Genomic DNA, 7,967 nt, shown 5'->3' with positions numbered 1-7,967 from the left:
GAAATACCCACTGGCAGTCACTACCATGCTGTACTCAAGCACTCCTCAATCCCAGGATTGCTGAGGCTGGAAAATCCCTCCAGGATCAGAGTCCAGCCTGTGACCAATCCCCACCTTGCCCCCAACCCAAAGCTCCAAGGATTCCTGGGACACCTCCAGGGATGGGCACTCCAAACCTCCCTGAACAGCAATTCCCATGTTTAACAATCCTTCCATGGGGAAATCCCTCCTCATGTCCCCTGGTGCAGCCTGAGGCTTCATTTTGAAGCAAAACCAGAGGAATAGGAACAGCAGGTGGGTTTGGGTTTGTCCTTTGCTGGCAGCTCCTCATCTTCCTCCTTGAAATCTCATGATTTCAAATTCCTTGAATCTCCAGCTGGAAGCTCCACTTCCCAATAACCCATGGAGCAGAAACTAATTAACATGCATGTTCAGGAATGCAGGAATTTAGTCAGATGGAAATGCTGAGAGGGTTTTGATCTGCTGAACTCACTGAGCTGTGCAGATTGTCTGGGACAGACCTGGATGTGCCCAAGTGAGGAGTTAAACTGCAGCATCCAGAGTTTTCCAGCTGCATGGATTATTCCCATTAATCCGTGTGTTTGTGTGTTCTTCCAGCTCTGCTGTCCTTGGAGCAGGTCACAGAGCTCTGTCTGCACCCACAAGGCATCTCCAAAAGCTCCCTGCATTCCAGCACCCTTGGATGGCACAATATTTAAACACCCCCTTTGGCTGGAAAGCTTCAGATTCCCGGGATTCATCTCAAAACCATTAATAGAAACCAGTTACAAAAACAGAGACATTGCCCAGGAAACCAACACTGATTTTTCTTTCCTTTTTTTTTTTTTTTTTTTTTTTTTTTATTCCAGACAGAAGCAACTCAGAAAAAAAAAACAAACCACCAAAAAAACAACTGACCAAGAAGAAATGGGAAAACAACAGGCAGCAAATAAGTTGGGGGTGGAAAAAGAGACACAAAGCAGCACCTTACTGACACCCACAAAGGAGATGTAAATTATAATCTTCTGTTAAGTTTAATATTTTTAGCACGACCAAACTGTAAGAAGGTAAATCTGAAAAATCAGTTCTCTATAAAAATAAATTTAGTTTAAAAAAAATTAATTTTAAGTACTTGCTATGATTTTTTTTTCAATTTAAATGCTGTTAAAAAATAATTAAAATCAAATTAAATGTGTTTTCTGGTCCTTCATTCATGTGTGCAAGGCTCTCTCTTGGGTCTGTCCCACACAGCACAGGCAGCTCCTGGTAGGAAAAATTTGGAATCTAAACAGACAGGAGCAGGAGGGAGCCATGGAGCACAAAAGGAAATGAGTCACCCAAACTCACAGAGAGGAGCACTGGCAGAACTGGAAGCAGAGCCTGGACCAGCTGCACATCAGCCTGGGCAGATTTTGGGAAGAACCCTCATTTTTAACCTTCCAGTTACCCCATTTCATCCCTCTTGCCTTTCAGATCTTCCCAGTATTCCCATTCCTAGGGAAATCAGGAGTCATTTTGATCTGCTGCTTCTTTACCCCAGTGAAATTATATTTTCTACCTTTAATTTCATTTAAATTACTAAGTACCCATATCCCCGTCTATTCTGAGTGCCAGGGATGCCTTCAACACAGAGTGTTAAAGAAAAAACAGGTATGAGCTTGAAATCCCTCCATGAACCCTGAGGGGATGGAAAAATGTGCAGCTCTGGAGTTATAGCAATCAGAAATCCAGGAGTGGCTCTGTTCACGTATCTGCATCTGTTAATCCTTCCCTAAGGTCCACAGCAGCAACCAGAAACTGGATTTTCCTAGGAAATCAGGTTTTTTCAGGGTCACTTGCAACTGAGTGCTCCCAAACCTTCTAAATTTATACAAAAGGTCCCCAGAAATCAACTTTTGAACCTGGAGTGCCTGAGACAGGAGAGTATCCAACCCATGACACAGGACTGACTCACTCCCATGTGGTTCTGGAGCATCTCAAGCTTTCCCAAATCCACAAAGAATCCATCAGGCTGTGCTCTGGAGGATGGATCCCCAGTCCTGGTCCAATTTGACAGCTGCAGACAGCATTGAAGCTCAGGAGGAAATGGCTGAGGCATCAAATCACCCTTCTGCACTCTGCTCAGCCTATGTTTGTCTCCAGAATTGTGGGAGAATGCAACAGCTCCTGGCTGTTCCTCATCCACTTTCTGAGTTCCAGAGAAAAGTCACCAGACCTGGGTCCCATCTCTAAAGGGGCAGGAATTCTGCATCCTCCTTCATTCCAGATTTTGAGGCATTTTACATGGACATTGTTAATCCTACACAAAGTTCTGGGGAAAACAGGGGGGAAGCAACTGAGCTGGAAAAGTGTCCAAAAATCCTGGATCACTATCCAGTATTCCAGGTCACTCCCAAGCCCCTGGAGCAGGCTGACCACAACACAAATCCTGACCACAAGCACGGCACAAATTGAATTTCACTCCTCCCACGGGCAGCACAAAGTCAGGTTTCCCTGACCTGGGAAAAGCTCAAGCCACAAGTACCCAGCACTGCTCATTCCTGTGAGGAATGAGAAAATTCTGGGAGTCCTGAGGAGCTGAGAGCTGGAATTTTGTGTCCCGTTTGTGGCCACCAGCACTGTGCTTCAAACCACTTTTTGTGGTGTCTCTGCACATGGGAACAGAGCTCTGGTATCAGGAGGTTTTGACACTAATTGCAGCCCATCCATTGCACCCACCTAAAATAATTAAACAGTGGGATTCCAGCTTATTTTGAGATCAGAAATGACTGGGAAAAGAGTGGAAAAATTAATGGGTTGGTGCTGAAGAGGGTGATCAAAGGTGCCTCCCAGAGTTGTGTTATTTACCTCAGGTTTGCAGGCTGTTTCATTAAAAATAAAAATACTTTGGGTGAAAGGAGGGTGCTTTCCATAATGCAATATAATAATGCTTCCAAATTTAGACACATAAACATGGAGCCTAGTCATCTTTTAAGGGTAATATGAAAAGTGTATTTTCTCAGGATTAACCCAAGAGGACTCTGGCCACCATAATTTTCTAAAAAACCCCAGGGTGCTGCTTGATTTTCCTTCTATAGAAATCAAGTGAGAGTTCCCACTCCACTTTGGGGATGACACCACATGTGGAAATGCAATTTCTCCCTTAGAACAATATGGAAATCCCTATTTCTCCCCCAGAACAAGACGAAAATGCATATTCCTCCCTCAGAACAGTGTGGAAATGCATATTTCTCCCCCAGAACAATGTAGGAAAGTTCAGGTAACTATCCTGGCAGCCCCACTCCAGAAGGAGCTGTTCCTACACTGGAAACAACATTTTTCTCTGCTCTCCTCTCCACCATCAGAAATCACTCCAGGAGAAGGCGTTGCCATCCAAGGCAAAAATATTGTTATTTTCCACACTTTTTTTTTTTTTTTTTTTCAGTTCCAGGTTTTTCTGAGAATTACTGGTGAGAGAAAGCTTCTCCTGCCTTCCCTTCCCTGAGGGATGACATTACCAGCAAGCAGGACACATTTACCCCTGCCCCACCTTCCCATGGGCCTAGAGGAGTCAGGGATGGCAGGAGACCAAGAATAACACAAGATATTCTCCAGCATCACAGAGACAGTGAAATTGATGCATTTTTAGGCAATCTAAAAACAGAGGCCAGACAAAATTAAGAGAATAAAAAGCAGTTCTATTTATAAAAGGGCCTTCAGGTGCATTTAGGGCAGACAAAACCACCCAAAATGAACCACGGCTCATGGGTTTTTATCCTTTTTTAAGTTGGGTCCATTTGCAGATTGGGGGTTAATCCTCCAATTCCAGCTTCAGGAAATGAAGGAATTTACCCCAAGTTTGCTGCCCCCAACTCACTTTTGTTTCCATCTCTCAGGCCTGGGGCAGTGAGGTGTCCTTGATTGCCAGGTCTGGAGAGGAATTGCTGTGTCTGCCCAAAATGGGAAGGCAGCAGCTCCCACTGTGTGTGGAGTGTAGAGTTCTGCACTGAAGAGCTGCAGGGTTACAAATCCATGGAAAATAGAGAAGCTGAAATGCTAAGGCATCAATATCAGGCAGGGAGAGCCCCTGGGGGAGCCCACTGAGACCTGGGCAAAGCCACAGATGCAGGAACTCAAACAGTTTGAGCAATCCAAAGGCTGCTCAGTCAAGTCAAGGGTGAGCAGTCCCAGATTTACCCTGGGGATATACCTAGTGCTGCTGGGCAGATTCCAGCTGGCTGTGCCATCCCATCCTGGCCTGGCTGTGCCAGTGCTGACAACAGGGAAAACCCTTTGACCCTGAGGAAACAGCCCTGACTCACGCACAGAGTGAGGCCAGTGAGTAACTTGGTGCTGCTCACACTTCGCTGACTCCAACTCGATTTCTTCCACCTCTTTTTTCCTTCAACTTTAACCAGTTCCTTGCTGGCTGGTGATAAAACTCAGTCAGGTTGTCCTACCATGAACTAATTCCCTTAAAAATTCCAAACTATTAATTTTTCACCTGCTGTGCCAACTCCTTGCTCACAATTCCACATCCTTTTCTTAACACCAATCATTTTACAAGTGAGAAAGGAATTCCAAAGTATTCCAGCTGCTGAGAGGCTCCATAAGTGTTTTTTTCTAGATCTGGACACGCCAAAGGCAGTGACATTCCCTCAGCACAACACCTGCCTGAGCAGCAAGTGCCAATTACTGAAAAAGTAAGAAAAACACCAATTTTTTTTAATAGTTCATATTTTCTACTTCAAACAAAATTTTAGGCACTTCCATTTAGCCTTGTCAAGGTGCCACTGTCCATTCAAACTCCTCCTTTTTCCCATTATTTTCCAGAAAATTCCAGCTACATTCAAGGGGGACAAGTCTCAGTTTTAGGATTCTTAGTGTCCACACAAGGAGCAAGACAAAATAAATCCCTAAATCTGGGATTTGCCACAAAGGTGATGTATCAGATGGTTTTCTTAAATTCTCTGACTCACAGAGCTCCTTGTTTCAGTTTTATTCCTCAGTTTTGTAGGGAAAGTGAAGCAAGAACGGATTCTTCCACAGGAGAACTGGAATCTGTGTTTGCTCCAAGCTACCTCAGATGTTTACAGGAGCTACAGTTATTGACATTTTTATTTATTTATTTAAAAAGCAGCAGGGGAAAAAAGTAACAAAAAAACCACCACTTTTCAAACCCATTTCAGCTCTGCAAATGCTCCAGGCTGGGTACAGAGTGCTGTTATTTTTGGAGAGGTTCAGCCCAAATGACCCCAAATGAGGATGTTTTCCTGGAAAACAGAGAACAGCATGAATGATGAAAAGAAAAGATGGCATTTGAGTCAGCCCCAGGTGCTGTTTGCAAGATCAGTAATTTCACCTCAGCCAGGTTTTCAACTGGTGGGAACAAACCTGGTTTGTTAAATTTGGAACCTTTGGATCAGGGATCAGTCCCACCAAGGCAGAGCTAGCTCCAGGATTTGAGAAGGAGCAGGTCAGAGCTGCTGGAGCCAATGTACACCAACATCTTGGTTTTTCACATGAAAGTGCCCTATTTAACATGGCATGAGCTCACCAGAATAAAGATGCCTACTGTTCCTGCTCAGGAATTATTAACGGTATTAATTACTAATGGTACTCAGGTTCTATTAATGCCCTGAAAGGTGTTCTGTACACCAAATGCTCATAAATATCCCCTGATATTGGCTGATTTACTCCCTTTTGAGTCTGGAGTTTATTATTGGAAGAAAGAACAGTTTTCACAACAAAAACATCAGAACAATTTGGGTTTTTGCAGAAAAATCCCCCAGCAGCAAAAGGAGGACACATCACCCCTGTCCTCTCCCTCTGATGTCAAAAAACCCCAACCAAAACAAAACCAACCAACCAAAAAACAAACCCAAAGCAAATAAAAACCCCACAAACAACAACAAACAAAATCCCAAATAGAAATAAACCACATACACAAAAAACAACCCTAAAAGATGCTCCAAAATAATAGGTTTTAAGCACACCAGCTATCAGGAGCCAATACAACAGGAAGAAGATTTCTCTTTATTTCTCTCTTTGTTGCTCCAGATCTGTGCAGACAGGGGCATCCCACAGTCTGTCCACGTGAAGTCATCCTTGAAAACACTGGGAATAAATCCTTTCAGTCTGCACCACACACTTCAGGATTTAAGAATTCTCAAACCTTTTGCCTGCCTACAACCAGCCTCAAATCAGAGCAGTGTTTTCCCCCTGGTGCCTTTACAAGCTCCTGGTTTGAATCAGGTCCCTGGAGCAGGAGAAGCCATCAATACATCCCAGACCATGATGAACTCAGAGTGGAATTGAATTAATGGGAAGTAAGTCAAAACTAGAGGAGACAACATCCAAAAATATTCCTGTGCAGAACTGTGGAGTGGCTGCCCAGGAGCTGAAGTCTCTTCTGCATACCCCAGACCATCACAGGGTTAACTCAGGCAGCAATTGCTGATCTGCTGCAATTTACACACAATTTAAATGTTTCTACTTCCCACCCATTGGGTTTCAATCCTTGTTACCAAAGGGACCACACTGTCTGATTTGCAGTGGAATAGAGAGGTTGCTACTTTATAAAAACATTGGAATTAATTTTGTACTCCCCAGCAGTATCATAAATCTCCTGATTTTGCTTTAATCACAAAGTCTCCTGTCATTTCCAACACCTCATCTCTACCACCATGGAGCACAAAGCAATTTTCTATTTATATGAAGTATTGAAAATTGATCCAGGCTTTTAGGAAAAAGCTGCAGGGATCAGTTATTTCCCATTATTCCCTTTCCCATATACAATCAGGCCCGATTCTCAGCTGGAAAGTACTTTCAAGTTAAACTGGATTTATTTGTGGCTGAAATAACTTTTATGTCCAGAAGCCTCTAAAAAACTTCAAGAATCCATGCTGATGTCATTGAGCACCACATTTTCTAGAGAAGACTCTTAAAAATGTATGTATTCCTTACTCTGGTAAGAATTATTGCTCTCCAGGATAAGGAAACAACCAAAATCCTGATTGCCAGGAACTATTACTTGCTAACATTAAAAATAAATGGTATTTTTGCCACTGCCACCACATTGCTGGGCTCTGGCCTTTCCAAAATGGGGCAACAACCTCCACATTTGCAATGGGATTTGGTTCAGAGAAACAAAAATCAGAGTTTTCATCCCCTCCAAGTCAGCTGATTTCCTATTTTACAGCCAACCCATTCCAGCACAAACCTAATCACTGAGAAAACTCCTAAACTTGTTCTGTTCAGCTGAGTTTGCTGCCTGCAGTTAAGTGCATGAAATCCAAGATTTAAGGAAAAGAGGAATTTGATGTATATTCCAATTTTGAGGGACCTTTCCAGCGCAATGAGTGACATAAAATCACCACCCTACCAGTTATCCCCAAGCTCTGTAATTAATACCATTAATCTGTCTGGTTTTCAACCATTTCCTCTCAGAAGAGCCAAATAATGAAAATCTTCAGTATTTTGGGAATTTTAAATCAAAGCTTTCCTGTTTGCAGGTTTTTTTTCATTACCACAGCCACACATGCACATAAACCTTTATTAAGTGTGCAGATTCAGTGGGATGCAGATATTTTGAAGAGGAAGGGCAGCTCCTACTAAAGCTTTGTGAGTATATCCTGGACTCATGCTCCCTCTACAGAAAATCTGGGGCACTTTCCATCTCCCTGATTATTCAGTAAAGTGAGTTTCAAATTCCATCCTGTGGTCAAGAGCATTGAAGGAAGTTGACACAGCCCTGGGGTGTAAAACCTAATTTGTGCCTTGTAAGACAGTTTTTTGACAAGGAAAACACAAATCTTGAGATTCAAGATGTTAGGAAGGAATTCTTGCCTGTTAAGGGGGGTGAGGTCCAGAGAAGCTGTGGCTCAGGATGCCCTAAAATGCATCCTGTAGCAATGATTTACAGAGATTATTTTTCTCCCTTTCAGTTTATTCTCTCCTAGCAGAAAAAAGGGAATAATTTTCAGCCT

This window comes from Parus major, chromosome 21 (genome assembly GCF_001522545.3).
Source record: "Parus major isolate Abel chromosome 21, Parus_major1.1, whole genome shotgun sequence".
Taxonomy (NCBI): domain Eukaryota; kingdom Metazoa; phylum Chordata; class Aves; order Passeriformes; family Paridae; genus Parus; species Parus major.
Note: the sequence above shows the minus strand (reverse complement) of the source record.